Here is a 15745-nt window from a genome sequence, read left to right as displayed (position 1 = left end):
TTGAATATGCGTCTTCAAGATATTGCGAATTTACTTATATTAATTAATTATCTCGGGCAAGACTTGGACGAGGAACTGCGAGTTATTATTTGGTTAAATAGCATCTTTAATCCCCAAATCAAAAAGCGGGCTGATACAAGTTTGACGTCTTTGACGAGTGACGTATATTTTTAATTTAATAAAAATCTTCCTATTGTTACTGAACTAGTTCCCTCTCTCTGTTACTATTTTATTGGACTTGATGACGCTAGTATTGTATTTGAGAGTTGTATTTATTCTTGTAAGTGAAAAAAATTTGATGTTCACAACCAGAGAACTGTTTTGTTCATTCTAAAATTTCCCAAAACACGTTATTCCTTTTAGCGGGGAGAGTAGCGCTGAATATCTTTTCCTTATAGTATGTAAGTAAGAATTAAACCTACGTCGTTTAATTCTTACTTACATACTTTTAATCATACAATACGCAATACGAATGATTAATTGTTTTCAGACATTTAAAATAACAATTGATTCACGATTTGTTTGTTTGTACCATCTATCAATGTAAAAACGAAACATTATCAATCACCCGCTGCTAACTGCTAGCGCCGCTATGCAGCCGGAGCGGCGCGGCGGTAGGCACAACTACTCGGTGGTATTTACCATGCAAAAATTCTCAAGGACGATCTACAAATCTTGGTTGTATAAGAAAATATTTGCACGTGTGTGTGCAAAAACTATGCATGAGTTATGGTTCAAGAGAATCTGCTTTCTTAACCCTATTCTTCAAAAAAGTGCGTTAACTGTCAAAAAAAGCCGTAGAAAGTGCGTTAACTGTCAAATGAAACGACTCTCCGATTGGTCGGTAAACTGTTCACATATTTTTTTGGCCATTTTGTTATTATTGAATATTGTCATTTGTCATTCTGAGCGCAAGTGAATAAGTTTTAATTAGCTAATGAGTGAATTTATTAACGAATTATAGAAAATTATAGCTGTGAGCTCTGTGCTGGTGATGTGTTTAACGAAATTAATTACGAGCACATTGTCAATTGTCGTTTGAATTTTGAATTAGTCGTTGTGGTTTGTTGTTGTTTGATGATACAATTAAAATAATTACAAAGGGAAAGGAATTATATAAGGTGGCAAACGGAGATTCTAGGAAAATTACGAAAATTACTTATATGTATTGTTAGAAATAAATTAGGCAGTACTTCCACTTAGATGTTTATTGCTCCAAAACTCGTAACAGAATCCCCCAGTCTAGCACTAACATCCTATTATAATATTCAAAGGTAACATTTTTAGGTGAGGGTAAGTTATAATATCATACAGAGGGCGCTACTTTCCCTCATAAGAGTTTCCATTAAAAAATAAAACACTGAACATTACGTGAAACATACAAAAGCTCTCAATATCAATCATAAAACCAATTGTTAAGTATTTAGAAATTTAAATTACTGTACAGAAACATTATTAATATTAATTTACATTATTATAACAAATATACAGATGGCGCTTGTTTAACCATCATAAGAATTTCCAATAAATATCAGAATACATATAAATAACGTTAAGCTTAGAATTTATCAAGTATATCACAATTTAAATTATTATAAATACATAATTATAACTAACAGTATGTAAAAAAAATTCTTTGAAGAAAAGAGTTCTAAGAGCATAACAAGGTTTCTTTAATTAAATAATGCAGAAGAATATCAATTAAATTAATCTTTTTATCACACAACCACTTCAACCAAATAATCTTTGAGGTTATCAAATTTCTGATATTGAACTCATTATCTGTAAAACTGATCTTAAAAGTATAAATTCATACATCTAAAGTAGTTACACCTTAGTTTTTTTTTCTAACTAACATATGTTTTCATCTGAATTCACATAATTAAAGACTGTTCCTACGACACTACTTTTTAAATATCTTTATTCAGTAAATTCTTCAAATTTAGGATTTACAAAGATAATTCTGTACTTTCTCTTTATTTTACCATTACTTTTTTTTAACTTTAACTACATTTCTCAATAGACCTCGAAAATATTAGTATATTTTATTATTTTTGTAGAATATTTGTCAATTGAAAAATTTTCTCTAATTATACTACGTTAAGGATACGACTTATTCAGCAGTACTGTTTGATTGCAATAATTTTGATTTGCACAAAGTGTTTGAATATTGTTTTTAATACAAACAAGGTTTAAATAATTCTTTAACAAAAATAATTTTAAAGAATATTAGTCATTTTTTTTGTTATAACCTTAAATAAATAAATTTAAAACTATTTTTCACCCATAGAAAACTTTACATTGCATTTGGATTGTCATCAATTAACATTTCTCATTATAAAACAATATAATGTAGCAGACATGAATAAGAATAGAAGCTAACACGGAAACCAACTCACACTATAAATAACTTTGTATAAGTACGACGTACCCTATAACGCAACATACTCAATATGTTCTACACGTCACACAAACAACACCGGTAGTAGGAAGCTTTTGATTTATGATGTCCTAGTACCTGTGCCTAAGTTTTTAATTTTCCATATCAACATTTTTAACAATAAAACATCAAATCAATAACCTTTACAGTTTTATGTTCTCCTGGTAAGATGTTTTGAGTTGGTAGATCAAACGTACCAGTCACGTTATTCATAACATTGTTTACCAGGAGAACATAAGAAGAGAGCTGGAAGATTAATGTATAAGGCCGAAGCGGGTATAAAGGAATCTGACTTTCGTTTGACTTTCGTTAAAGTAGAAAATGACTTTCTCTTAACAAATAGATAGACAACAGTGGCGATACAGTAATTTTTTTTAAGATTAAAAAAAATACAGAAGAGATGAAACAAAATTTAAATAAGACTTGTATATATTCAATTACATATGAAACTTCGATTGCATGAAGTACGATGGATGGCTACCAAACGAAGCCGGCGCATAACATAAAGTGATTCATTAAGACGAAGCAGTATAAATGAAACTAGTATTATTCGGATTTACTACGCGGATTTTATTATTTAAAAACTACATAATCCCGACGTTTCGGTTACGTTGCAGCAACCGTGATCACGGGCAGACGAGGTGTGAATGTCTGTCAGTTGGTCCTTGTTATTTATCATCTACCGCCATCGATTTCTTAATTTTCTGGCGTACCGCTCTGGATACCGGCAGAATGCGCTCACGGTGTCTTGAGGTCCTGCGGTGTGGTTTCGGACATGGGATTTTATATTTTTAAGAACGGGGTCCCAGGTGTTTGATAGATTCCAGCCATCTTCTCTATTGAAATTGCGATGTTTTTTAATTTCAATAGCCTCGCGAATTAATCTCGGTATATACTTGTCTTCCCGAGCGAGGATTTGAGGTTTATCAAAACGAACGTAGTGGCCTGGTTTGTCCATTGTGTGTTCCCACACTGCTGACTTCGACGCGCGCCTGTTTTAGATGTCTGAGATGTGTTCCTTAACCCTTGTACCGATGCTCCTCTTCGTCAGTCCAATGTATGACAAGCCACAGACACAGACGAGTTTGTATACACCCGCTTGTTGTAAAGGAATGTTACTCTTGATTGGTCTCAAGAATTGGCTCACTTTCTTATGTGGTTTGTAAATAGATTTAATGGAAACCTTCTTCAAAATGTTGCCTATTCTGTCAGTAACTCCCTTCACATATGGTAGTATAGCAGGTTGTCGCTCAACTGTGGGTGGCTTCAGGTGGTTCTTGCGGTGCTGGCGAGGCACGGGTAGGTTGTTGATGGTGAGAGCATGTTTTACATGCTGCAGCTCGGCCTCTAGGTGGTCAGCATCACAAAGGTGTTGGGCTCTCTGTAACAAAGATTTGCCAACGGTAGCTAACTGTATAGGGTGGTGGTGCGAGTTACCGTTGAGGTACCTGTCCGTGTGTGTGGGTTTCCTATAAACAGTATGTCCCAAAGTATTGTCAGGATTCCTAACGACAAGTATATCAAGGAAAGCTAAAGAATTATTTGCCTCCAATTCTATAGTAAACTGAATCTTATTATTGATAGAATTAAGATGGTTCAGAAAAGCAGATGTTTTATTTTTATTTAATATTGTGAAGGTGTCATCTACATACCGTTTATATATTAAAGGTCTTATAGGAGGAGAGCAAACGGCTCGCACCTCGAAGTCTTCCATGAATATGTCAGCGACAACGGGGGAAACCGGCGAACCCATTGCAACTCCATCTACTTGTATGTAGAATTCATCCTTCCACATGAGGTAGCCAGATGTTAGGCAATGCTTTAATAGTTCTGCATATTCTATAGGCATATTGTTATACTTTAACTTACCTCTTACAATCTCAATGCAGTCAAGAACAGGTATACTAGTGAATAATGACTGTACATCGAAACTGACCATACTGTCATTGTCGCTCAATTTTAGGTGTTTTAAATCTTTGACAAACTGGTAGGAATCCTTAACGAATGACTTTGTGTGGCCCCGGAGTGGTGATAATATCTTTGAAAGAAATTTAGCCAGTTTATAAGTTGGTGAGTCAATCTGGCTTACTATTGGGCGTAATGGAACATCTTGTTTATGGATTTCAGGTAACCCATACAATTTTGGAGGTTTTGCACACGATGGTACGAGTGATTTGATATCTAGATTGAGTTTTGGACTGTATTTATTTATTAAAAATTATGTTTCTGTTAAAACTTTCTATCAATAGTAAGATTCAGTTTACTATAGAATTGGAGGCAAATAATTCTTTAGCTTTCCTTGATATACTTGTCGTTAGGAATCCTGACAATACTTTGGGACATACTGTTTATAGGAAACCCACACACACGGACAGGTACCTCAACGGTAACTCGCACCACCACCCTATACAGTTAGCTACCGTTGGCAAATCTTTGTTACAGAGAGCCCAACACCTTTGTGATGCTGACCACCTAGAGGCCGAGCTGCAGCATGTAAAACATGCTCTCACCATCAACAACCTACCCGTGCCTCGCCAGCACCGCAAGAACCACCTGAAGCCACCCACAGTTGAGCGACAACCTGCTATACTACCATATGTGAAGGGAGTTACTGACAGAATAGGCAACATTTTGAAGAAGGTTTCCATTAAATCTATTTACAAACCACATAAGAAAGTGAGCCAATTCTTGAGACCAATCAAGAGTAACATTCCTTTACAACAAGCGGGTGTATACAAACTCGACTGTGTCTGTGGCTTGTCATACATTGGACAGACGAAGAGGAGCATCGGTACAAGGGTTAAGGAACACATCTCAGACATCAAAAACAGGCGCGCGTCGAAGTCAGCAGTGTGTGAACACACAATGGACAAACCAGGCCACTACATTCGTTTTGATAAACCTCAAATCTTCGCTCGGGAAGACAAGTATATACCGAGATTAATTCGCGAGGCTATTGAAATTAAAAAACATCCCAATTTCAATAGAGAAGATGGCTGGAATCTATCAAACACCTAGTTTTTAAATAATAAAATCCGCGTAGTAAATCCGACTAATACTAGTTTCATTTAAATGAATACTCGCGAAAATCTTAGATCTCATTACGAAGCAGTATAATGCCTAACTTTTTGCACTTATCTATATGTATACCAGGTATACCAGGTATAAATGCAAATTTTAAGATGAGAAAGACTCCGTACATAATTGCCAATTCTTCTTGTATAGGTCTTTTATTCAAAATTGAAATACTTTTATTTTGAAAACAGCAAACTACATTAGTAATAACCGCAGATTCAAAATAACTACTACCAAAAGTTGAAGCATAAATGATGTCATTTAAATAAAAGAGTTTTCAAAAGATGAAGTAAGTTATTCTACACGATAGACAAAGATGAGGAAGAAATTACATAATAAATAAACATACATATATGTATTTGAGTGTGTTAAGAAAATTATTATGGCAAAAATATTTTACTTTTGACTTTTGCCACAGGTGCCCACACATCTAAAAAGTAATTACCACAAACACACAACTAAACACGAGGTGAATATTATAAATATGCAGTTTCACTTCCATTCCCTGGAGCCACGTCACCCTCTCGGTTTTATGTTCTCCTGGTAAGATGGTATGAGATATGTCGGTGTCGCAATCAGCAGAAATGGATAAAACGATGCTGCAATGGGTATTTAAAAAAAACTAAAATCTAATAAACTAACTAAATTGTAACTTAAAAATTACTTATCTATAATATAAAAATAAGTCGAGTTTTCCTTCCTGACGCTATAACTCCAGAACGCACAAACAGATTTCCACAGTTTTGCATTTGTTGAAAAGGTCTCGGGCTCCGTGAGGTTTATAGCAAAGAAAATTCAGGAAACATTTCAATAGAAAAGCGGGAAAATAGGGAAATATTTTTTTAATACAGCGCCATCTCTGATACATAGCATGTACTACAAACCAATATTTTAAGTAGATGGCGCCGGTGCGTGACACATTGTTTGACAGCTACTTATTGTTTTCTTCTCAGTTAATTTCATGTGACAAACCGGTGTGAAATTGTGAAAAAAAATAAGTTATTCGTTTCTTAACATTTTAATTGGAAACCATCAAATCAATCACGTGTATTGTGTACATTTTTATTCAATTTCAACAGCAGGTATTTGTCTTTAAGGTGGTAAGTTGAACTGTGTAAATTATGTGGATCGTGCATTTGAGGTTAAATTCACCATTCTGCCCATAGTTAAAAATGCCTAGAGGACGACGTGCGAACATCGGCCGCCGCACAAGACATGCAAGTCAGCAACAAGTGTATTCACAGAACTTAAGCGAAGAAAGACAAAATATAATAAGAGAAAATGCCCGATTGAGACAACGCGTGAGTACACGAAGATCATTGGCATCATACAATCGCTTGGCATTCCAAAATGATCCCACTGCGAACTACAGTGACGAAGAAAATTTAAATAGTGGACCAATGACGACTGTATGCCGATATTGCAATGCGTTAAAGTTCAAAAGAGAAACGGCTGGATTGTGCTGCGCAAGTGGAAAAGTCAAACTGGATCCATTACTTACACCACCACAGCCACTGAAACCATTGTTCGATGGAAGTGATCCCGATTCCAGCCATTTTCTTCAACACATTCTTGAATACAATAACTGCTTTCGCATGTCTTCCTTTGGAGCTAATATCATTCGAGAAGGCGGCTTCATGCCGACTTGCAAGGTAAAAGATACAACACACACGATCAAAAGTTACACCATATTCTTTAACTTCACTGAAGCTAATGCAGCACAACGAGCTGAGAGACCACCATCGACAACATTGACTAGCTTCTTTGCAATGTGTGAAGCAGATCCATTCGCAGCGACGCTGATGTACGTTGAAATACCTAAGTATTACACTTGGAATCAATCAACAAAGAAATTCCAACGTCGCAAACAAGGAACCCCAGTTCCAGATTGGCCACAGGTGTTTTCCACTGATGCACTAGGTCGCATGTATACTGTTCATCCTAGAAATGATGAATGTTTTTATTTGCGACTGCTGTTGGTAAATGTACGTGGACCAAAATCATTTGCGCATTTGAAAACTGTGAATGGCCACCAATGCCAAACATATCGAGAAGCATGTCAACTATTGGGTTTGCTAGAGAACGATTCTCATTGGGATTTACTTGCGGATTCAGTTGTTTCATCAAATGCGTACCAAATACGAACGCTGGTCGCAATTATCATCACCACATGTCTTCCTTCACAACCAATTCAGTTATGGAACAAATACAAAGACGACATATGTGAAGATATCTTGCATCGCTAGCGCATTCAAACGAATAATCCTGACATGCAAATAACCGATGAAATCTACAATGAAGGATTGATTCTGATTGAGGATCAATGCTTGACTATTGCAAACAAGCTACTGATTGAAGTAGGAATGATTGCACCAAATCGATCGATACACGATGCATTCAACCAAGAATTAAATCGAGAGCTGCAATACAATGTTGATACATTGCAGGAATTCGTTCAAAATAATGTGCCGTTGCTGAATGAACAGCAAAAACCAGTATACGAAACATTAATGCAAGCGGTGGACAATAATACTGGTGGTCTATTCTTCCTGGACGCATCTGGAGGAACAGGGAAAACATTTGTCATTTCATTGATTTTGGCCACTATTCGATCAACAGGTGACATAGCTTTGGCGTTAGCATCATCTGGAATTGCGGCGACTCTTCTAGATGGCGGTCGTACTGCACATTCTGCGCTTAAGTTGCCACTCAATTTAAACACAATTGAGACTCCAACATGCAATATTTCCCGATCCAGTGCAATGAGAAAATTGTTGACGCAATGCAAGCTCATTGTTTGGGATGAGTGCACAATGGCACATAAGAAATCATTGAAGCACTTAACTTCACACTGAAGGATCTTCGGCGAAATAAAAACATTTTTGGCGGCTTGATGATACTGTTGGCAGGCGATTTCAGGCAGACGTTGCCAGTAATTCCCCGTGGAACGCCTGCAGATGAATTGAATGCTTGCCTGAAGGCATCACCTTTATGGAATAACGTAAAAACATTATAGCTAACCACTAATATGAGAGTTCAAATTCAAAATGATCAAAGTGCTGCACAATTTTCAAAACAATTGTTAGCTGTTGGAAATGGAAAAGTCCCAGTTGATGCGACATCTGGATTAATTACTCTTACCAACGACTTTTGCCGATTTGTAGACTCTCAACTAGCTCTTATTGAAAATGTTTTCCCAAACATTAGTGAGAATTATCAGAATTATGCTTGGTTAAGTCAACGAGCAATTCTTTCCGCAAAGAATAATGATGTACACGCACTGAATTTCACCATTCAATCAGAAATCGATGGCGATTTGGTGACATACAAATCCGTTGATTCCATAACAAATCCCGATGATGTAGTACATTATCCAACGGAGTTTTTGAACTCTCTGGAGTTACCAGGATTTCCACCACATAACTTGCAACTCAAAGTTGGTACAGTTATTATGATATTGCGTAATTTGAATCCACCGCGACTTTGCAACGGTACTCGACTTGCGGTAAAAAGACTTATGCCGAATTTGATTGAGGCAACCATTATTAACGGAAAGTACGCAGGTGAAAATGTATGTATTCCTCGAATACCAATGATTCCGACTGATCTTCCGTTTGACTTCAAACGATTGCAATTTCCAGTTCGCCTTGCGTTCGCAATGACAATTAACAAGTCGCAAGGCCAATCGCTTAGTGTTTGCGGGATAAATTTAGAAAATCATTGTTTTTCACATGGGCAGTTATACGTTGCGTGTTCACAAGTTGGGAAACCATCCGCTTTGTTTGTGTTAACGTCAGACCAAAAAACATAAAATGTGGTTTACCAAAGAGCACTTCAATGAAACGGATAATTTGCGGACACGTATAACGCTTCGATTCAATATTTACTTTGGATTCACTTTCATTTACTTAGAGAAGTTCAACTAAATAACACTTAATTTTTTTAATCGAAATGAATTCATTACTGTTGTGAAATGAAATAAAATTTTTCATTTCAAATATAAAACAAAAAAAAAATTTTTTCTTCATCTTTTAATCACCAAACGAAACGTTACATAAAACGAAGCCATCTGGTGGCGAAACGGAGTTCGCCGGGTTTGCTAGTTGTTTTTATAAATATTAAATATTCACATGTATCGAAAAATCCGAAACGAATGTAAGGTATGTTAAAAAAAAGATATGTATGATAAGTACCTCTATAATCAATATATCTGGAATCTGCCTAATTCATAAGCTGGGATGGCTTCTTTCCAAAATAAAATTTCAACATCAGCCAAGATGGCAAAAGGAGGCATTCCTGCCAGGAATGTCGACGCCTTCTTTGAGATTGGAAGTCGAGGGGCGTGACCGAAACCACTGCACCACGCAGACGCAAGATCTTTTCTCTCACTAGATCGCCCTAGTGTGTGTAGTGTACAACATGTGGAATATCTCTTTCACCCCTTAACGAAACATCACCTTTTCGGTTTCATGCTCTCCTGGTAAGATGTTATGGATAGTGGCGGCGTTACGCAGGCAAAAACGTTCGTCTCTCGGGCTATGAAACAATGAGAAGTACTTGTATTAGAAGTATTATTATTATTATAAATATTTTACTATGACTTGTTAATTTTATTTTTCTTTGTATCACATATTTATTATGTTATTTAATATTAAACTTAAAAGTATTGTTGTAGTCTAATAAAACTTCACCTTTTTCTTTTTATTCCTTATTTGTACTGATGACATTTCGTAAGTACCAAGTATTCTTAAGGTAAATTACTATGTTACAATCTGCTACGAAGTAGCTACGAAATAGCTACACATAATATGTATATTTTTATAGTGTGAGAACAAATATAATGAAAATAAATCGAATTTCTATATCCAAACTAAAACAAAACATTTGCCTTTTAAGCTCTCTTATGAGGGGTTTAAGAGATTTTCATGTGATAAAACAATGCTTGAATTCTTAAAACATTAGTTAATGACCTTTATTAGTTTAATGTCCACAAGGTTATTATCATAAGAACACTTCAACATATGCAAGTGTGTAACAACTTGTGTGATATAATAACCCGTGTCAGTGTGTGGCTCACTATTTCTCTCTTTTTCTCTTCATTATTGCGATCTTTCTTCTCTATTGCCATATTGAGTTCATATAACTATAGTGTACGCTGTGTTTTGATATATATAAGGAGAAGTCTAGCTTTACTAATTGACGGATAAAACGCGCATTAGATAAATTTCCCTTAAATCTACACATGGGTCTCGAGTCCCAGGTACTGTTGAAGCTTCTGTCCCTAGCATTCGATGGAACCGGCAACCGCACGGTGAATCCATAGAATGCTAAGAAGTTTCGTCCCTTATCGAAACTATCCCAAATATCCGGATGAAGGACCAGGGTTGTTACATCATATGATTGATATACAAATAATAAGTTCTGTGGTAGATTTCGCCCGTTACAAAAAATTTAATTAATATTTTCATAATGAAATACTAACAAAAAATACCTTTTAAATAAAATAATTATTGAGCAATACTTAAAAAAAGTATTACTCAATAATTATTATTAAACATACATAAAAAAAAATACAGTTACAAAACATTCTAATGTATTTATCAATAATAGGTGTGATTAAAGCACTACATGAAATATAGAGAATTTTTTATTACAATAACATTGCACTCGCTACAACAGAATACGCGTATCAAATATAACTAACCTTTTTTACCTTCGAAAATCTTTATGTTAAACCTGCAAACCTGTGATTATTATTGTAACCAAATTGTGAGGGAGTACAGTCAAAACCGTTTATAAAGACATCGTTTACAACGACCTATCGGTTATTACAACCAGATTGTATGGTCCCGTCCGAATCCCTAGTAAACTATTCAGTAAACAAACCGCTTATAACAACATCGGATACAGCGACATATCGCTTACAACGACGAAATTTTATCGATATTCAACGGCTATAACGACCAACCTTGACCTTGACCAGCTTGAATAAATATTTCATACTATTACCTACGCACTTTCTCGCACCTCATCCGAACCTCTTCCCGGCCATTTGACCTTGCATACTTTACACATTTTTAGTTCGCTTATTGACTGTGTGAGTAACAGTTTCATTTAAAGGTGTTGGTGTTGTTTAGACTGTGCAATTGTACAATTATGTGTTATCATGTCGCAAAAAAAGAGAAAAGTGTTTTCTATTGAAGAAAAATTTCATATCATATGGAGATTCGAAAATGGCGAGTCGAATAGTGAAATTGCAAAGGAATGTGGAGTTTCGCACTCGACGATATCAACAATTTGGAGGAATAGAGATAAAATAAAAGTTCTTTTCGAAAACAACTCTTTAAAACTTAAACGAGCGAGGACAAGTGAACATAAAGTTATAGAAGATGCTTTATTAACATGGTTTAAACATCAGAGGGCAAACAACGTCCCAATAAGTGGTCCGATTCTGCAACAAAAAGCCAATGACTTTGCTCATCATATGGGTAAAGAAAACTTTGAGTGTTTGTCGTCTTGGGTACAACGTTTTCGTGCTCGTCATAATATTGTGGCAAGAAAAGTTTGCGGTGAAGCGGCTGGCATTCCTGAGGGATTGTCTGAAGAGTGGCTCTCTCGTAAGTGGCCTGCACTGTGCGAAGGATACACGCCAGAGCAAATCTTTAATGCAGATGAAACAGGATTGTTTTACAATTTAACACCTGACAAAACACTTATATTCAAAGGCACGAAATGCAAGGGCGGAAAGTTGTCCAAAACAAGAATTACAATATTGGTTGCGGCAAACATGACTGGTTCATGTAAAAGAAAACTGTTGGTGATAGGCAAAAGCTAAAAAATCGCGTTGCTTTAAGAACATTCAGTCGTTGCCTGTAACTTATGAAAGCAACACTAGGTCCTGGATGACGTCCCAAATTTTTGAAAAATGGCTGCGTAGCTGGGATGCGGAATTGAAGTCTGGAGGAAATAAAATTCTTCTCCTAGTAGACAACTGTCTCGCTCACCCTGTAGTCTCCAATCTGAAATGCATAAAGCTTCTGTTTTTACCGCCCATGGACCAAGGAGTGATAAAAGCTTGAAAAACACATTATAGAAAACTTCAAGTGTTAGAAATGATACAGAATATTGAAAACAGCAAAGATATTAAAAGTCTTTCTGTTCTGGATGCAATTCTAATGATATCGGAAGCTTGGGAAAAGGTCACACAGACCACTATAGGTAACTGCTTTCGCCATGCAGGTTTCAAAGATCTCTGTCCATCACAAGCGGAGGAAGACGATGATATTCTGCTAGCGAGACTGATACAATCTACAGATGAAGATGACAACGTACCACTTGCTGACCTGGTTACCCAGTTGCAAAGATTTACTGCTACAGAACAAAGAATTGAGATAGAGGAATTTATTGGAATAGATGACAGTGTTGCCGTGTGCGCCTTAGCAACTGAGGAAGAAATTCTTGCAGAAGCTGAAAGTAACAACCATAACACTGACGAAGAAAACGAAGACCAACAAGACTCTGAAGAACAGTTTCAGCCCACAGCGATTTCCGAGGCTCTTAACGCTGTAACAATTTTGCAAAAATTTGTTGCCTTTAACGAACACTTTGATACCGGTGCTACTCATTCCTTGAGGAGTATGAAACGTAAAATGCAAAAAATATTTGAGACTGGACTAAAAAAAAAACAGACCAAAATGACTGATTACTTTTGTACCTAATTATTTCGTAATAAATATTTTTGTTTCTTTTTTGACTCGTTTACATATTATAGTATTAACGTACCATATTATAACCCATGCCTACCTATTCTAGATAGATAACTCTATAATATAACTACATATGTATACTTGTGTATACGACATTACTTATAACGACTATTGGATATAACGTCGGCAATTATACGGTCCCTTCAATGTCGTTATAAACGGTTTTGACTTTCCAAAAGATTAAAATTGGATCAAAAGTCCTTTTTTTACTTAACACGTAAAAGAAAGAAGTAAAGGACAAAACAGAAGGTGTGTGTGTACTTTGTTTGGTCACGTTTATATCAAGAAATGGGAAACCAGGACTTCATGAGGCTAAAGTAGTATACAGTCTGCTACCAGAATGTTATGAAAATTTAGACATGATCTCACTGAACTTATGAATATGTGTCCTCTACAAAATTATGATGAAGTTGTTGTTGTTTGAGATGTAGTGTATATAGTAAGATTTTATGAAATTTATTACCTTATATCAATATTATTTTATCTTATAAGGATAAATTCAAACTCTATCTTTGACATTTCAAAGGACTCCTTACAGATTCACTATCAGTTAGACTACCGAGGGCAGAAAGAATAAAAAACAGCAACTTGCATGTTGTCAGAGTTACGTATTTTTTAATAACTACAAAAAACATTGTATTGACTTTGACATATTTCACGGAAACAACTTCCCACTGCTGCTAGTCTGCAATAAATGTAAGGAACACTTTTAAGATTGACAAAGTACGTTGTTATAATTTGTGTGTCTCAGAATCCCAGAAGAAAAAAGTATTTTTTACATTAGCTCTCAGTAAGCGAGTAAAGAAACTTCACATGTGTGCGTCGATGTCGTAGGCTAACTTATTTACGTGTATTTCACAGACGGGGGAACACAAATCTTAAAAGTACAATCTATTTCAGGTATATATGTAGTATCGGATTAATGTTGATATGAAAATAACAAGGTTTTATTATTATATAGATACTGTTGATTAAATGAAATCATAGGACAGGAACTAAGTTATTATATGAGCTGCATTTATTGAAAACAGAAAGAAAGAATTACGTGGAAGAGAGTACCGACGTTGGTCAGCTCTCGTCAAAGACTTAAAACTAAGTACGCCTTCAACGTACGTCTAAACTCATACCTGGGTTTATTACCCCGCTTGCATACTTACAATCTTTTTCTTATATTCTAGATGGCTACAGTAAATTGTAATTTCACCACTTACAACTACGTTGCCTACATCTGGCGGCTATCTGTCCGGCACATTTTGACAGTATTGCTTATCTTTCATAAATTTATGACACTCAACAATAGAATAAAAATGAAATAAAAAGACTATTTTTCCCGATCTCAAAAATATTAATTCCTGAATTCATATACAACCAAATTAAATGAACTTATGTTTTTAATCCACGTAGGAAGGTTTTAGGTTTTAGTAGGGTTCGATCAAAATATTCCTCTTGTTGTTTACATACAAATTAGCAAGTTACTAAAAGTTGTATTGTACCTAATATGTATTATGAATTCCTGGTACACAATATGAAATAAATAAGGACAACCTAAATTATAAAAACAATACAATATTTATTTACTAATCCTCTGATTTGAAAAGGCTCAAAATGTTAATTAATCCCACATGAAAGTGATGACTTATGTCACCCAAAATTAAACTTTTCAAATGCAAATAGAACTATTTTAGATAAATGGCTATGATATTGTCATGACATTCCATGGATTTTAATTTAAAATACACAGATATATTAACTTCACTGGCACTGGATTGTTGTTGAATCCAAAAGTTAAAGTTAAGTTGTTATATGTATATTCTCAATCGTTTAAAATGTACAACAAATTATTTAATATATATTATGTACTTTCACTTTATGCCTGCCTGTATTTCACTTGTATTGTATTTCACTTTATGCCCTTTAGATCCCCTTAACCAGGGCTGAATTTCTCCAGCTGCTTTCATAACATGTGTACTAGGTATCCATGTTATTGAAGAGTGTTCAGCATCAGCGAGCTTTCAGTGTATAGGTACAGAGAGAAAAGGAGGGAAGACTTACTTTACTGCCGTTGCAAACGGCTTTTCTGGACCAACTCCAAACTGGAAACACTGTTACCAGGAACACATAAAATACGGGAGATGTTATGAAGTAATATTGATTTGTCGAGGCAAGGTAATGTAAAGTGCAGTTTTATGTAAAATAATTATGGTTTTGAATCAGATTATTGTAAATAAAAGACTACTACTATTAAAAAAAATTGAGACTTTATGAACACTAAACAGAAATTTCAAGTTTGTTACTACTATTATAATAAAAAATAATTACAATACAACTTTAATTTTGACACGTGGACATGCGACATATAATTCGTTGGCTAGATCAGAATGTACCAATTCGTTCCGTTTTGGGTTTGTTTATTTATGAATTCCTCTCTGAATTGGGGAAATGTAATATTATTCCGAATTTTTAC

Source organism: Danaus plexippus, chromosome 17 (assembly GCF_018135715.1).
Source record: "Danaus plexippus chromosome 17, MEX_DaPlex, whole genome shotgun sequence".
In the NCBI taxonomy this organism is placed as follows: domain Eukaryota; kingdom Metazoa; phylum Arthropoda; class Insecta; order Lepidoptera; family Nymphalidae; genus Danaus; species Danaus plexippus.
The sequence above is the reverse complement of the archived record's forward strand: the minus strand, read 5'-3'. Positions refer to the sequence as shown.